This window comes from Loxodonta africana, chromosome 3 (assembly GCF_030014295.1).
Source record: "Loxodonta africana isolate mLoxAfr1 chromosome 3, mLoxAfr1.hap2, whole genome shotgun sequence".
Lineage (NCBI taxonomy): Eukaryota > Metazoa > Chordata > Mammalia > Proboscidea > Elephantidae > Loxodonta > Loxodonta africana.
Genome location: NC_087344.1, coordinates 150,184,884 through 150,200,931, shown reverse-complemented (window position 1 = coordinate 150,200,931; position 16,048 = coordinate 150,184,884). Strand labels below are relative to the sequence as shown.

General features: G+C 40.6%; 1 non-coding gene across 1 annotated transcript; it reads left to right on the top strand.

Annotated features, from left to right (window-relative positions):
* The first annotated feature begins 9,308 nt into the window (after positions 1-9,308).
* Positions 9,309-9,380, top strand: TRNAQ-CUG (transfer RNA glutamine (anticodon CUG)). The gene has a single exon. It is a non-coding gene; the product is annotated as a tRNA-Gln (tRNA).
* The last annotated feature ends 6,668 nt before the right edge of the window (positions 9,381-16,048 follow it).

The following is a 16,048-nucleotide window of genomic DNA, read 5'->3' as shown; positions in this document are numbered from 1 at the left end:
GCAACCCATAGGGGTATACCAAAACAAAACAAAGCAAGCAGCTATGATACAGTAGCAAGCATAAACTAATGCAATAACTTATAGATGGCTCAGAGACAGTCAATATCAAGTCACGTAAAGAAACAGACCATGATCACCTCAACAGACTCTCAAAACAAAGAATCCACTTTCGATGAAAGTGCATTCCTGGAATTACCAGATGCAGAATACAAAAGTTGAATATACAGAACCCTTCAAGACATCAGGAAGGAAATGAGGCAATATGCAGAACAAGCCAAGGAACACACAGATAAAGCAACTGAAGAAATTAGAAAAATTATTCAGGAACACAATGAAAAGTTTAATAAGCTGGAAAATTCCATAGACAGCAATCAGAAATTCAGAAGATTAACAAGAAAACAACAGAATTAGATAACTCAATAGAAAGTCAGAGGAGCAGAACTGACCAAGTAGAAGTCACAATTTCTGAACTTGAAGATAAATCACTTGACACTAATATATTTGAGGAAAAATCAGATAAAAGAATTTTAAAAAATGAAGAAACCTTAAGAATCATGTGGGACTCTACCAAGAGAAATAACCTACGAGTGATTGGAGTACCAGAACAGGGAGGGATAACAGAAAATACAGAGAAAATTGTTGAAGATTTGTTGGCAGAAAACTCCCCTGATATTGTGAAAGATGAGAAGATATCTATCCAAGATGCTCATCGCACTCCACATAAGGTAGTTCTTAGAAGAAAGTCACCAAGACATTATAATCCAGCTTGCCAAAACCAAAGGTAAAGAGACAATTAAGAGAGCAAGAAGAGATAAAAGAAAAGTCACCTACAAAGGAGAGCCAATAAGAATAAGCTCAGACAACTTGGCAGAAACCATGTAGGCAAGAAGGCAATGGGATGACATATTAAAAAAATTGATGGAAAAAAATTGCCTGCCAAGAATCATATATCCATCAAAACTGTCTCTTAAATATGAAGGTGAAATTAAGACATTTCCAGATAAACACAAGTTGAGGGAATTCGTAAAAACCAAACAAAACTACAAGAAATACTAAAGAGAGTTCTTTGGTTAGAAAATCAATAATATCAGGTATCGACCCAAGACTAGAACACTGGGCAGAGCAACCGGAAGTCAACCCTGACAGGGAAATCCAAAAAAACAAAGCACGATTAAAAAAAAAAAAAACTAAGCAAGATTTAAAAAAAAAAGTACAACATAGTGTAACGGCGATGATATTATATAAAAGAAGACAACATTAAAATAATAAAGAGGGACTAAAAGGTAATCATACACCTTCCATATGGAGAGGAAGGTATGGCGATACAAAGAAATAAAAGTTAGTTATAAATTTAGGAAATGGGGTAAATAATACGGTAACCACAAAGGAGACAAACTATCCTACTCATCAAAATAAAATATGAGTGAAAAATACAGACTCAGCAGAAATAAAACCTACAACAACAAATATGAGGAAAGGACAATATATAAAGAAAATCTAAGCACATAAAATCAAGTGGGAAAAAGAAGCTGTCAACACACAAAAAAAGACGTCAAAATGATATCACTAAATTCATACCTATCCATAATTACCCTGAATGTAAATGGACTAAATGCACCAATAAAGAGACAGAGAGTGGCAGAATGGATTAAAAAACAAGATCCATCTATATGCTGCCTACAAGAGACACACCTTAGACTTAGAGACACAACTTAGACTTAGAGACACAAACAAACTAAAACTCAAAGGATGGAAAAAAATATATCAAGCAAACAACAATCAAAAAAGAGCAGGAGTGGCAATATTAATTTCAGACAAAATAAACTTTAAAGTTAAATCCATCAGAAAGGATAAGGAAGGACACTATGTAATGATTAAAGGGACAATACACCAAGAAGATATAACCATATTAAATATTTATGCACCCAATGACAGGGCTACAAGATAAATAAAACAAACTCTAACAGCATTGAAAAGTGAGATAGGCAGTTCCACAATAATAGTAGGAGACTTCACTTCGACACACCACTTTGGGAGAAGGACAGGACATCCAGAAAGAAGCTCAGTAAAGACACGAAACATCGAAATGCCACAATCAACCAACTTGACCTTGTAGACATATACAGAACACTCCACCCAACGGCAACCAACTATACTTTCTTTTCTAGTGGACATGGAACATTCTCTAGAATAGATCACATATTAGGTCATAAAGCAAGCCTTAGCAGAATGCAAAACATTGAAATATTACAAAGCATCTTCTCTGATCAAAAGGCCATAAAAGTGGAAATCAATAACAGGAAAAGGAGGGAAAAGAAATCAAACACTTGGAAACTGAACAATACCCTGTTCAAAAAAGCCTGGATTATTGAAGACATTAAGGTTGGAATAAAGAAATGCATAGAATCCAATGAGAATGAAAACACTTCCTATCAGAACCTTTGCGACACAGCAAAAGCGGTGCTCAGAGGCCAATTTATATCAATAAATGCACACATCCAAAAAGAAGAAAGGGCCAAAATCAAAGAACTATCCCTACAACTTGAACAAATAGAAAGAGAGCAACAAAAGAAACCCACAGGCACAAGAAGAAAACAAATAATAAAAATCAGAGCTGAACTAAATGAAATAGAAAACAGAAAAACAATTGAAAGCATTAACAAGACCAAAAGCTGGTTTTTTGAAAAACTCAACAAAATTGATAAACCACTGGCCAAACTGACAAAAGAAAAACAGGAGAGGAAGCAAATAACCTGAATAAGAAATGAGATGGGTGATATCACAACAGACCCAATTGAAATTAAAAGTATCATATCAGATTACTACGAAAAACTAAACTCAAACAAATTTGAAAACCTAGAAGAAATGGATGAATTCCTAGAAACACACTACCTACCTAAACTAACACAAACAGAGGTAGAACAGCTAAATAGACCCATAATAAAAGAAGAGATTGAAAAGGTAATCAAAAAACTCCCAGCAGAAAAAAAGCCCTGGTCCAGACGGCTTCACTGCACAGTTCTATCAACCTTTCAGAGAAAAGTTAACACCACTACTACCGAAGGTATTTCAGAGCATAGGAAAGGACGGAATACTACCAAACTCATTCTATGAAGCCACCATATCCCTGATACCAAAACCAGGTAAAAACACCACAAGAAAAGAAAATTATAGACCTATATCCCTCATGAATATAGATGCAAAAATCCTCAACAAAATTCTAGCCAATAGAATTCAACAACATATCAAAAAAATCATTGACCATGAACAAGTGGGATTCATACCAGGTATGCAGGGATGGTTCAACATTAGAAAAACAATTAATGTAATCCACCATATAAATAAAAGACAAGAATCATGATTTTATCAACTGATGCAGAAAAGGCATTTGACAAAGTTCAACACTCATTCATGATAAAAACGCTCAGCAGAATAGGAATAGAAGGAAAATTTCTCAACATAATAAAGGGCATTTACACAAAGCCAGCAGCCAACATCACCCTAAATGGAGAGAGCCTGAAAACACTCCCACTGAGACTGGGAACCAGACAAGGATGCTCTTTGTCACCACTCTTATTGAACATTGTGCTGGAAGTCCTAGCCAGAGCAATTAGGCTAGATAAAGAAATAAAGGGCATCCAGATTGGCAAGGAAGAAGTCAAAGTATCTCTCTTTGCAGATGACATGATCTTATACACAGAAAACCCTAAGGAATCCTCCAGAAAACTACTGAAACTAATAGAAGAGTTCAGCAGAGTATCGGGGTACAAGATAAACATACAAAAATCAGTTGGATTCCTCTACACCAACAAAAAGAACATCGAAGAGGAAATCACCAAATCAATGCCGTTTACAGTAGCCCCCAAGAAGATTAAATATTTAGGAATAAATCTTACCAGAGATGTAAAAGACTTACACAAAGAAAACTACAGTACGCTTCTGCAAGAAAGCAAAAGAGACTTACATAAGTGGAAGAACATACCTTGCTCTTGGATAGGAAGACTTAACATTATAAAAATATCTATTCTACTAAAAGCGATCTATACATTTAATGCAATTCTGATCCAAATCCCAAGGACATTCTTTAATGAGATGGAGAAACAAATCACCAATTTCATATGGAAGGGAAAGAGGCCCCGGATAAATAAGGCACTACTGAAAAAGAAGAACAAAGTGGGAGGCCTTACTTTACCTGATTTTAGAAACTATTATACCACCGCAGTAGTCAAAAGAGCCTAGTACTGGCACAACAGCAGATACATGGACCAATGGAACAGAATTGAGAATCCAGACATAAATCCATCCACATATGAGCAGCTGATATTTGACAAAGGCCCCAAAACAGTTAAATGGGGAAAAGACAGTCTTTTTAACAAATGGTGCTGGCATAACTAGATGTCCATCTGCAAAAAAATGAAACAAGACCCATACCTCACTCCATGCACAAAAACTAACTCAAAATGGATCAACAACCTAAATATAAAATCTAAAACGATAAAGATTATGGAAGAAAAAACAAAGACAACGTTAGGAGCACTAATACATGGTATAAAAAGTGTAGAAAATATTATAAAGAACGTAGAAGAAAAACTAAATAACTGGGAGCTCCTAAAAATCAAACACTTATGCTTATCCAAAGACTTCAGCAAAGGAGTAAAAAGACTACCTACAGACTAGAAAAAAGTTTTTAGCTATGACATTTCTGATCAGCGCTTGATCTCTAAAATCTACATGATAGTGCAAAAACTCAACTGCAAAAAGACAAATAACCCAATTAAAAAATGGGCAAAAGATATGAATAGACACTTCACTAAAGACGACATGCAGGTAGCTAACAGATATATGAGGAAATGTTCACAATCATTAGCCATTAGAGAAATGCTGATCAAAACTACAATGAGATTTCATCTCACTCCAACAAGGCTGGCATTAATCCAAAAAACAAAATAATAAATGTTGGAGAGGCTGTGGAGAGATTGGAACACTTCTACACTGCTGGTGAGAATGTCAAATGGTACAACCACTTTGGAAATCGATTTGGCGCTTCCTCAAAAAGTTAGAAATAGAACTACCATATGATCCAGCAATCCCACTCTTTGGAATGTATCCTAAGAAATAAGAGCCTTTACAAGAACAGATACATGCACACCCATGTTTATTGCAGCTCTGTTTACAATAGCAAAAAGATGGAAGCAACCAAGGTGCCCATCAATGGATGAGTGGATAAATAAATTATGGTATATTCACACAATGGAATACTACGCATCGATAAAGAACAGTGAGGAATCTGTGAAACATTTCATCACATGGAGGAACCTGGAGGGAATCATGCTGAGTGAAATTAGTCAGTTGCAAAAGGACAAATATTGTACAACACCACTATTATACGAACTTGAGAAACAGTTCAAACTGAGAAGAAAACATTTTTTGTGGTTACAAGAGAGGGGAGGGAGGAAGGGTGGGAGAGGGGTATTACTAATGAGATAGTAGATAGGAACTACTTTAGGTGAACGGAAAGACAGCACACGATACAGGGGAGTTCAGCACAATTGGACTAAACCAAAAGCGAAGAATTTTCCTGAATAAACTGAATGCTTCGAAGTCCAGCGTAGCAGAGGCAGGGGTCTGGGGACCATGGTTTCAGGGGACATCTAAGTCAATTGGCATAATAAAATCTATTAACAAAACATTCTGCATCCAGCTTTGAAGAGTGGAGTTTTGGGTATTAAACACTAGCAAGCAGCCATCTACAATGCATCAATTGGTCTCAACCCACCTGGATCAAAGGAGAATGAAGAACACCAAAGACACAAGGTGATTTACGAGGACGAGCCCAAGAGACAGAAAGGGCCACATGAACCAGCGACTACATCATCCTGAGACCAGAAGAACTAGGTGGTGCCTGGCTATAATCGATGACTGCCCTGACAGGGAACACAACAGAGAACCCCTGAGGGAGCAGGAGAACAGTGGGATGCAAATCCCAAATTCTCATAAGACCAGACTTAATGGTCTGACTGAGACTGGAAGGACCCTGGTGGTCATGGCCCGCAGACCTTCTGTTGCCCCAGGACAGGAACCATTCCCAAAGCCAACTCTTCAGACATGGATTGGACTGGACAATGGGTTGGAGAGGGATGCTGGTGAGGAGTGAGGTTCTCGGATCAGGTAGACACTTGAGATTATGTTGGCATCTCCTCCCTGGACGGGAGATGAGAGGGTGGAGGGGGTTAGAAGCTGGTGAAAAGGACACGAAAAGAGAGAGCGGAGGAAAACAGCGGGCTGTCTTATTAGGGAGAGAGTAATTGGCAGTGTGTAGCAAGGTGCATATGGGTTTTTGTGTGAGAGACTGACTTGATTTGTAAACGTTCACTTAAAGCACAATAAAAATTATTAAAAAAATAATAAAATAAATGGATGCTGATATAGGAGAGCATTTGGAAAGAGATGAAAAAATTCACATGAATATTTTCTGTGTGATTGTATTATCATTCTGATAAACAGGTAATTTTAAAATTTTCTGCTTTTGTTTATCAATTGTAGTGTTTTCTTTTTCTTCTCCTTTTTGAAAATGGAAAACATCACATGGTTTAAAAATCAAACCTATATAAAAAAGATAATACTTAGCAAAGCCTCACCATCATGCCTATAGCTTAAACCACATTCCCTAGATGAAAACGTTTTTATTACCTTCTGGTATATCCTTCCTGAAAAATAAGCAAGTATTAATAATAAGTACAAACACTTCTATCCTCTCCTTTCTTAAAGAAAAGGTAGATTACTGTATACATTTTTTCACTTCTTGCTTTGCTTTTTTTTACATAAACAATTTATCCTAGCAATAACTCAGCAGCAGTCCATAGAAACCCTCACGTTTTGGCCACATAGAACTCCATTATGTGTATGCATGACCAGGTCATTCTTTAGTGTCTTATATGCAGTCTAACCATTTTGAAATCATTAGCCTAAGAGATCCAACTCACTTTTCGAAGGCAGAAACTAGCTTTAGGAAGAAGAAAGGCAATTTTGACTGCCAAAGGAATACATGATAATAATCTCTTTGTAATGTATTAAAACTATGTGTATAATTTAAATACAAAGTTTTCATCTATTACACACATATTTAGTGTTGCGGTGTTTTGTGTTCATAAATGAAATAATCAGACAATACTGTAAGGCAACTTGGATACACCCGCTCTGTGACACAGCAATGGGTGCCCCTGAGTATCTTGATATATTTACATGTAGGAAAAGCCCAAATCAATTCCCACTTCTCTAACACCAAATATTTATTCATCAACCCAAATCTACCTACTATCAATTCAATTCTCTTCCACTTTTGTTCTGACAGCAGGTGCGCATGCAGCATCTTCCTCTGACCCTAACTAAGCATCTGGAGCTAGAGGAGGCCTCACAAGTAAAGGGCACAGACACCAGCTGCAACCTTGTGAGTCCTCGTGACCCACTCACTTCTGACCTGCTGGCTACATACTCAGAAGTTCCCTCTACCCCTTCAGGATACCAGCCCTAAGCTTGGAGGTGCTCATTCCCCTCACTTCTGACCTACTGGCTCTCACTACCACCTTGGGTTTGATAATTCACTGGAATGAGTCACAGAACTCACAGAAAGTCCTGTACTTACAGTTACAGTTTTATAGCAAAAAGGATACAAAGGAGGAGACACATACGGAAGGACTGGGAAGGTTCTGAACATGCAGAGTCCTTGTCTCCAAAAGAGCTGCACTACCCTTCCTTTCCTACCTTTCCCCCAGCCTCTGCACCCCTCACCCCAGGTTGGCTGATATCAGGAGGTCTTCTTTCTAGCCTTGCCAGCCCCCACTTGAGTCACCTTATTAGCATAAACCCTCAAGTGTGGTCTGGAGGCCTATAGAAAACAAAAGCACCTCAATTACTCAGCAAATTTCAAACATTTAAAGTTAAGTCAAGGAGCACTGGAGAAACAGTGGGAAGAGCTGGGCTTCTAACCAAAGGCTTGATGGTTTGAACCCACCAGCCACTCCGAGGGAGAAAGATGGAGCAATGGGTGTCTGTAAAGATTTCCATCCTTGGAAGCCCTACTGGGCTGTTCTACCCTGTCCTATAGAGTTACTAGGAGTCAGAATCAACCTGACAGGAAGGTGTTTAGTTTTTTGTTTGTTTGTTGCTTGCTTGTCTTTGGTTTAGAGTTATCTTCAAGAAACCAAGGACAAAGAGTACTCTCTTTGAATGAAGTTAAATCTTTACTGCGCTTCAAAAACAAATAAAAAACTGTGAAGTTTCTTGGCCATGATACATTGGGAAATTGGAATGTAATGGACGTGGCCAAGCTCTCAGAAAACAGACTGTGGCTGTGTTAAGTGCCAGAGCCCTGTCTTGTAGCCTCAACAGCATATGGTTGATTTTAAGTCACAGCAGATGTGGTTAGTCTGGTTTGTCTGAGTCTATGAATGTTAGACAAGGTTAGTTGTTTTTTGTTGTATATCTAACAAATATGTTTGTTGTAAGAAAAACTTACCAAAAAAGAAATGTATAAAGAAGAAAATGAGAGTTCTTCTGCCTGGTGAACTCACTCCCCAGATACAACACTGCTGAGACACCTTTCTATATTACACATAGGAAGCTGTGGTGGCTTTGGAGCGTAATAGGTGCTGTTTGGACAAGGCACCCCGGAACTCCCAAGTCCTGCTGTTACAATCATCTGCCTTCCCTGGGCAATGAGAAATGGGTGGAGGCAAAGAAAAGGAAAATAACACTGTTGTTTGCAGAAATTTCACCTTGAGGCAGGAAACTCTGGTAAATGAGGCCGAGAATATGATTTCTGACAGAAGCTTAAAGAGCTGTGCCATCGCCTGAAACCCAAAGTGGATTTTACCTCCATTTCCTGAGATGCGAATGAAATAACAGAAGTCAATAAAAGGAGAGATGTAGAGAGAAAGCAAGATGGATGAGTTCATTCACACAGGTCAAGGATCCTCAAGTCGCCTCTGATAGAGGACTGCTTTGAGATTAGTCGTGGAAACTATGGATGCTAAATGAGTATTTACACAGATACTCATGCACTGTCCCTAAGAGTCTGCAAGAGATTTGTTCTTTCTTTTATTTATTTTTTTCAATTGAAATGATTATAGATATGAGTCCGAATAGACTCCCTTGGGGCTGTGGATTTGGGGGTTCAAATCCACCAGACACTCCTTGGAAACTCTATGGGGCAGTTATGCTCTGTCCTATAGGGTCGCTATGAGTCGGAATGGACTCAAAGGCACTGGGATTTTTCTGGGTTACCTCCAGAGGATTGCAAAGCCTGTGGTGGTTCCATGGTGTAATGGTGAGCACTCTGGACTCTGAATCCAGTGATCTGAGTTCAAGTCTCAGTGGAACCTTAGTGTTTCCTTTAAATGAAGGATTAAAAAAAAAAAAGAAAGAAAACCTCTTTAAATTGGGAACAGAACTTGTTACTCCCTGTTCCGCGTGCCACCGCTGATCCTTTTTTAGGAGGTAGAAAGGTTTCGGGCCCGGAGGGAAAAAGCGAGAGCAAATCCCGGCTCCCCTTCTGCTCTCCCCGGGCTTTTCTGCCTCGCTGCCTGGTCTCCTTTTCCACTAGTCTACTCCTCAGGAACTGAACTCCCAGAAACCCTCAGAAAATAGCTGAGGAAGGAGGAGAGACTGCAAAGAACAGAAGAGAATTGGAAAGAAAAAGGGAGGAATTAGGGAATGGGACGCAGAGGAGCTGGGAGTTCACAGCAGCGGTTTCAGTTGCTGGGTGTGGACCACCTCAACTCCTCACTCAGGAGCGCCCCCATCGCTTCCTGTCCCACCGGAGAAGCCGGTTCCACCGATAAACCTCAAAGCTGCTTGCCTGGCATTTGTGCTTGCAAAGTTTCATTTCACGGTGTGGACGCGTGAAGTGGATTAAGTTGGTTGGCAAGTTGAGTGGAAGCCAAGTGAAGGGCCTTGTGGGCTCCCTTGCTGTTGACTAGCAGGAGGTGCACCCATCCACCCATATGCACAGCGTTTTTCCCCTTGCAAGCTGTCTGCAGGGCCTGGAGTGGAAAACTGGAATATCAAGGCAAAACAATATTTCTTTAGAGATAAGGAGCGGTAGAGCCAGATGATTGGTTATATGGGTTATTGTTTTGTAAATGTGATAATTATGGCAGTTTGGGAAATTCAAATAATTCAGGATGTTGAACTAGTCCGGGATACTAATTGGCTTTCCAAAAGAGTCGGTCCTGGAGGAATTATAGGATTAAGAGTGAAACATTACTTCCAGGAAATATGAAGAATTGTAAACCTTTTGAGAGACTGCAAAGGAGCCCAGGTGGTGCAACGTTAAGCACTCAGCTGCTTAACTGCTCAGCTGGCTGTTCGAACCTATCCAGAGGCTCCACAGGAGAAAGATCTGGCAATCTGCTCCCTTAAAGACTGAGGGAAAACTAAATCCGTTGCCGATGACTTCCTTCCGACTCAGCAAACCCTTATAGGACAGGGTAGAACTACCCCATAGGGTTTCCAAGACCACATCTTACTTGCGCGGAGGGCTGGAGGGTTCCAACTGCTGACCTCTTGGTTAAAAGCCAAACACTTATCTACTGCACCAGCAAGGATCCTTCCATAAAGATCATAACCTAGGAAACCCTATGGGCAGGTCTACTCTGTCTCATGGAGTTGCCATGATTCGAGATCGACCCCATGGCACCCCACAACTACAACAACAAAGAGACTATGGGCTATTTTGAGCCGTTGTGTGAAAGGTCAGGTGCAGAGGTAGGAGACATAGGACAAGATGGAGAAAAGCATTTGAAGTTCTGTGCTTACATCTCAGTCCAATGGCCTTGGTCAATCACTTCTTGCTCCTTCAAGAAAGAATCAAGTGCACTGAAACCACCAATGTGGTAGCTCTGATATGATATCCGGGGACTACTGAAGCTTTGCTGAAGAAAAGAGTTGATGAAAACAGTGTGGACAAACCACATGCCCCCAGGTATGCCTTTTCCAGAGTCTCCTCCTCCAAACCTCTAGAGCCAAGCATTGCCATGAAGAAAGTCGACTTTTGTTTCGTTAGTTTTCTCTGTTGTTTTTCACTTTTTAATGTCAGTGGTTTCTGCTCTTATCTTTATTTCCTGTTGTGTTTGCATTGAGTTAATCTTACTCTTCTTGTTTCTTGAGGTGATAGCTTAAAGTTATTGACTTGAGATTCTTTTCTAATATAAGCGTTTAGTGCCATAAATTTCCCTCCCAGTACTGCTTTACCTGCTCCCCACAAATTTTGATATGTTGCATTTTTATTCGGTACATATACACCAAGTACTGGAATGGCTGGGTCATGGGGTAGGTGCAAGTTTTACTTCATCAGAAGGTGCTGAACAGTTTTCTAGGACGGAATTCTAACCAGCAATAACTTACTTCGTATCTTGTCAGGGCTTTTTGTTCTCTATCTTTTCAATGTTGCCTGTGTTGGTGGGTGTGTAATGCTGTCTCATTGAGGTTTTTTGTTTGTTTCATTCTAGGTGAGATTTTTATTTTGTTGTTGTTGTTGAGTATATACACAGCAAAACAGGTGTAGGAGCCCTGGTGGTGCAGTGATTAAGCATTCAGCTGCTAACCAAAGAGTTGGCAGCTTGAATTCACCAGCCACTCCTTGGAAACCCTATGGGGCATTTGTACTCTGTCCTATAGGGTTCCTATGAGTCCAAATGGACTCAATGGCAGCAGTTGTTTTGTTTTTAGTATATGCAGGTGTTCATATATATACATGTAAGTGTATGCATCCGTATATATGCATATATGGAATAGAGCACACAGGTGGCACAAACACAGATGCTTATTAAACACCTTATGGGATTGGTTTATGGGGCCAACTCAGCCAATTGGCATAATATAGTATGTTAAGTTTATGTTCTGTATTCTAATTTGGTGAGTAGAGTCTAGGGTTTAAAAGCTTGTGAGCAGCCATCTGAGATACCACTATTGGTCTTTATGCACCTGGAGCAAAAGAGAATGAGGGATACCAAAACTCACAGAAGAAATTAGTCCACAGGACAAATAGGTTACATAAACTACGACCTCATCTACCCGGAGACCAGAAGAACTAGATGGTACCTAGCTACCACTACCGACTGTTCTGATCAGGGGCACAATTGATGGATTCTGATAGAATGGAAGCAAAATATGGAACACAACTCAAGTTCTTAAAAACTCCACACTTACTAGACTCCCCATGATTATCGCCACAAGATACTCTTAAACCTTGAACCAAAACTATTCCTTGATGTCATCATGTAGCTAAATAATACATGGGCTCATAAAATAAATGATATTGAAACAGGCTGCTCAACCATATTGAAAACCCCAATCAACACCCCTTCCCCCCTCTCTTTGTCTTGTTAACCACAAGCCTGTTTTGAGCAGGTAGTCTCAGCAGGTAGTGTGGCTCTGTCCACTTACTGGCCCTAGTTACACCTAGAAGCATGCACAGCATGCACAGATTGAAATCACATCCTTCAACTGACCCCCCCCCAGCCCACCCCCAAATATAGGCATGGAGGGCTAAAGCCAGAAAATTACCAGTACCAAACCCAACCCCCTGAAGCCATTGAAAGCAAAAAGCTCCCCAGCCCCCTTAGTGAGCGAGCAAGTGGCCTTAAGGTCACTAGACCCCACGTGCTCCTTGTATGCACAGACGACAAACTTGCCACTTTCTGTTTCCCTTGCAATCAGTGTCCGTGTTATTTCAATCTGCTAATAAGACAGGACAAGAACCCGAGTGGCATTCGGTTACGATATCACCTGTGAGTACTATACTCCTTAAAAATTAAAAAAAAAAAATCATCTGTATGAGACCAAAATGTCAAAACTGACTCTAAAGCAAAGACGAGAAGGCAAGGGGACAGGGATACTAGATTAGTGGAAACGGAACAACCCAATGGAGATAAGAAAGTTGACACGCTGTGTAAAATGTAACCATTGTTACTGAACACATCGGGGAGAAATTGTTAAGTGGGAACCTCGTTTGCTGTATAAACTTTCACTGAAAACACAATTGAATGTTGTTTTTTTATTTTCCAGGAGAAATAGCTTTATTTGGACTGAGAGCTGGAGAATGAGAGTAGGACCTGAGATACCTTACTGAGCTGAAGAGTAGAGATGAAGTTCCCAAATGGCAGTCAGAGCTCACCAACCAAAGGGACTCCACTTCCCAGCAGGCTTGCAGTTAGTAGAAACAATGAAAGGCTTGCTGGGAAATGTATTTGCCACTGAACCACTGAATTATGCCACTGAAAAAGGCTGCTTAGTAATATTGAAAACCCCAATCAACACCCCTTCCCCCCCACTTTGTCTTGCTAACCACAAGCTTGTTTTGAGCAACATTTTTCAGGAAGTCACAGCAGGTAGTGGCCCCATCCACTGAACTAGCCCCAGTTACACCTTGAAGCATGCACAGATTGCAGAAATCACATCCTTCAACTGACCACCCCCCCAACCCCAAATATGGTCATGGGCGGGCTAAGGGAAGAAAGTTCGAGGTACCAAACCCAACCTCCGACCCCACTGGAAACAAAAAGATCCCCAGCCCCTTTGGCAGGGAGCAGGTGGCCTTATGGTCACCAGACCCCATGTGCTTCTTGTATACGCAGACAGAAAACTTGCCATTTTCTGTTTTCCTTTGCAGTCAGCGTCCGCCTTATTTCAATCTGCTAATAAGACAGAACAAGAAACTGAATGGCTTCCGGTTACACCACCGTTACGAAAAAGGTACAGGATTTTTTTTTACATAGTTAAATTTCCAAACACACCCCCAACCACCATTACAAAAGTTTTTTTTTTTTTTTTAATCACATTTTACAGATCTTAAACTTGTCTTCAGCATTTAGTTCGAAGGGCTCACCATCTTCAAAAAACAACTCCCCTGCTAAACTCATTAGTTAAAAATTCTATCCAGGAAGCAAGAAGGCCTTTGCTAGCCCTCCGGCAATCCTTTTCTCACTTTCCCTAGGCAGTTAGGGCTGAGAGACAGGGTGAGGTTCAGGCTAGAGGCACAAGGGTTAATTTTCCTCAGTACAACATGGCAGCTGAAGCTTGATGGGAGAGCAGAACTGGTGAGACTTGAGGGAAGGGTCCAGGCCCTGTATTCAGTCAGGGTCACTGCTGGAAGAGGAGGAGGAGGAGGAGGGGGGAGAGGAATGCTTGCCATGCTTGTGGTGTTGTGCATCTTTTTATGAGCTTTCTTCGTTTTCTTCTGCATCTTCTTGTCCTTCACTATTCCTGGTCCTACTATGCCAGGAGACAAGGGATTCATTGGAATCACTCCAGGGGCAGGTGGTGGGTATGGAGGAGGGCAGGGGCCAGGAGGTAGGTAGGGTCCTGGGGGTTGGCATCCTGGGTACCCTGGTTGTGGCACAGGTCCAGGGGGTACACATGGGGGGAAAGCTGGATTCCTCTGGGGAACTTCTGGGAGAGTGGGAAAGAGGCCGGGAGGACAGTGTTGGAACCTCCAGGGTACCCAGTGTTAGGGGGACATGGATTTGGCCCTGGCTGCCTGGCATCGGCTTTCCACATTGTTCAGTTGTTTCCTTAAGCCTTTACACCACTACTAGGACCTGGTTTCATCCTTACTTCCAACTGCCAGAATGTTATTTTTTAAAAAAGAACATAACGCTCAGGGCAGATGTTTTCTACTAGATAAGCTAAAGTATTGTTTGTTTTTAAGAGGACTTCAGGGGGGTGTTTTTGGTTTAAGGTTTAAAGATTGTCTCAGGGTAACAGTTTCAGGGGTTCATCCACCCTCCATGGCCCTAGGAAGTCTAGAGTCCATGAGAATTTGAAAGTTTGTTCTGCTTTTCCCCCTTTTGATCAGGATTCCTTTATAGAATGATGGATGAAAATGTTCAGTAGTGGTAGCCAGGCACCATCCGGTTCTTCCGGTCTCATGGCAAAGGCGGCAGTTGTTCATCTTCGAGCTTTTAACTTGCGTTTCCATAGCAAGCAATGATGTTGAAACGTACTATCTTGTATATTTTGGCCATTAAGAAACCCTGTTTCGTGAAGAAGGCCTACTCAAGTATTTTCACACTTTTAATTACCTTGGCTGTTTATTATCAATTTCTAAAAAATTCTCTATATATTTAAGATTTGAGTCATTTATTCACATAAGATGTTTTCCTTATTTTTAACCATAGAATTTGCAAACCCTTATGTTATTTATAATTCTCTCTTTTTTTCTGGGAAGAAAGTGCCCTACAAGTGCCCATAATTTGCTTCACTCTTTGTTGGGTATGATGTTGGAGATTAAAAGTTGAGGGAGAGTTGATTCTTTCTGCACTTGTAAGAAGATGCAGGAAGAAGCTGAGATACAGAATGGAAAAATAGCCTAGAACAAGGAAACTGGTTTTAGGGTTTGGTAGTGAATGTCAGATTTTGTTTGCTTTTCATTTGTTTATACACAATTTTTCTTTGCCATGTTCCTAATATGATGCAGGCGTGCTTGATTTACTTGTTAATTTTTTTTTAAATGCATATGCATGTCTATATAAAGTGACTTCTCACACTGCAAATAGTCATTAGTGGACCTCCCAGACTCCTCTAACCTAGACTCACCTAAGGTTCCACAGACTCTGCATTGGGCCCCATCTAGGAGATCTAGTGGAAAAGTGGAGTTGTAATTAAAGGGAGGGGGGGAATGTGACATTCTCAACTATAGTTGCTTTCCCCACTGCGGTGACTTTCATATTTCCTTCATACCTAATTCTTTCTTCAGATAAGGGTAATTGAAAAAAAAAATTCAGTTTCATCTTTGAAATTCAGAGAAACTTGGGGTGGGGAAGTTCAAGTGCTACTCAACTGGGAAAACAGGGGGATTGCTTCCTCACTGGCAATGGGCCAAGGGTGTCTCTTTTTGTGTTCTTTGGCAACTGGAAATGGGACTCAACTCACCTTCACCAGTCACTAGATGACTCTCTGATTGCAGAGGAGGCCCACTTGTTGGTATCTTCAGAAGTGGAAATTTCTAGGATTTCTTTCCTTTTCTGTGTTCTATTTCATGCCTCCCTCT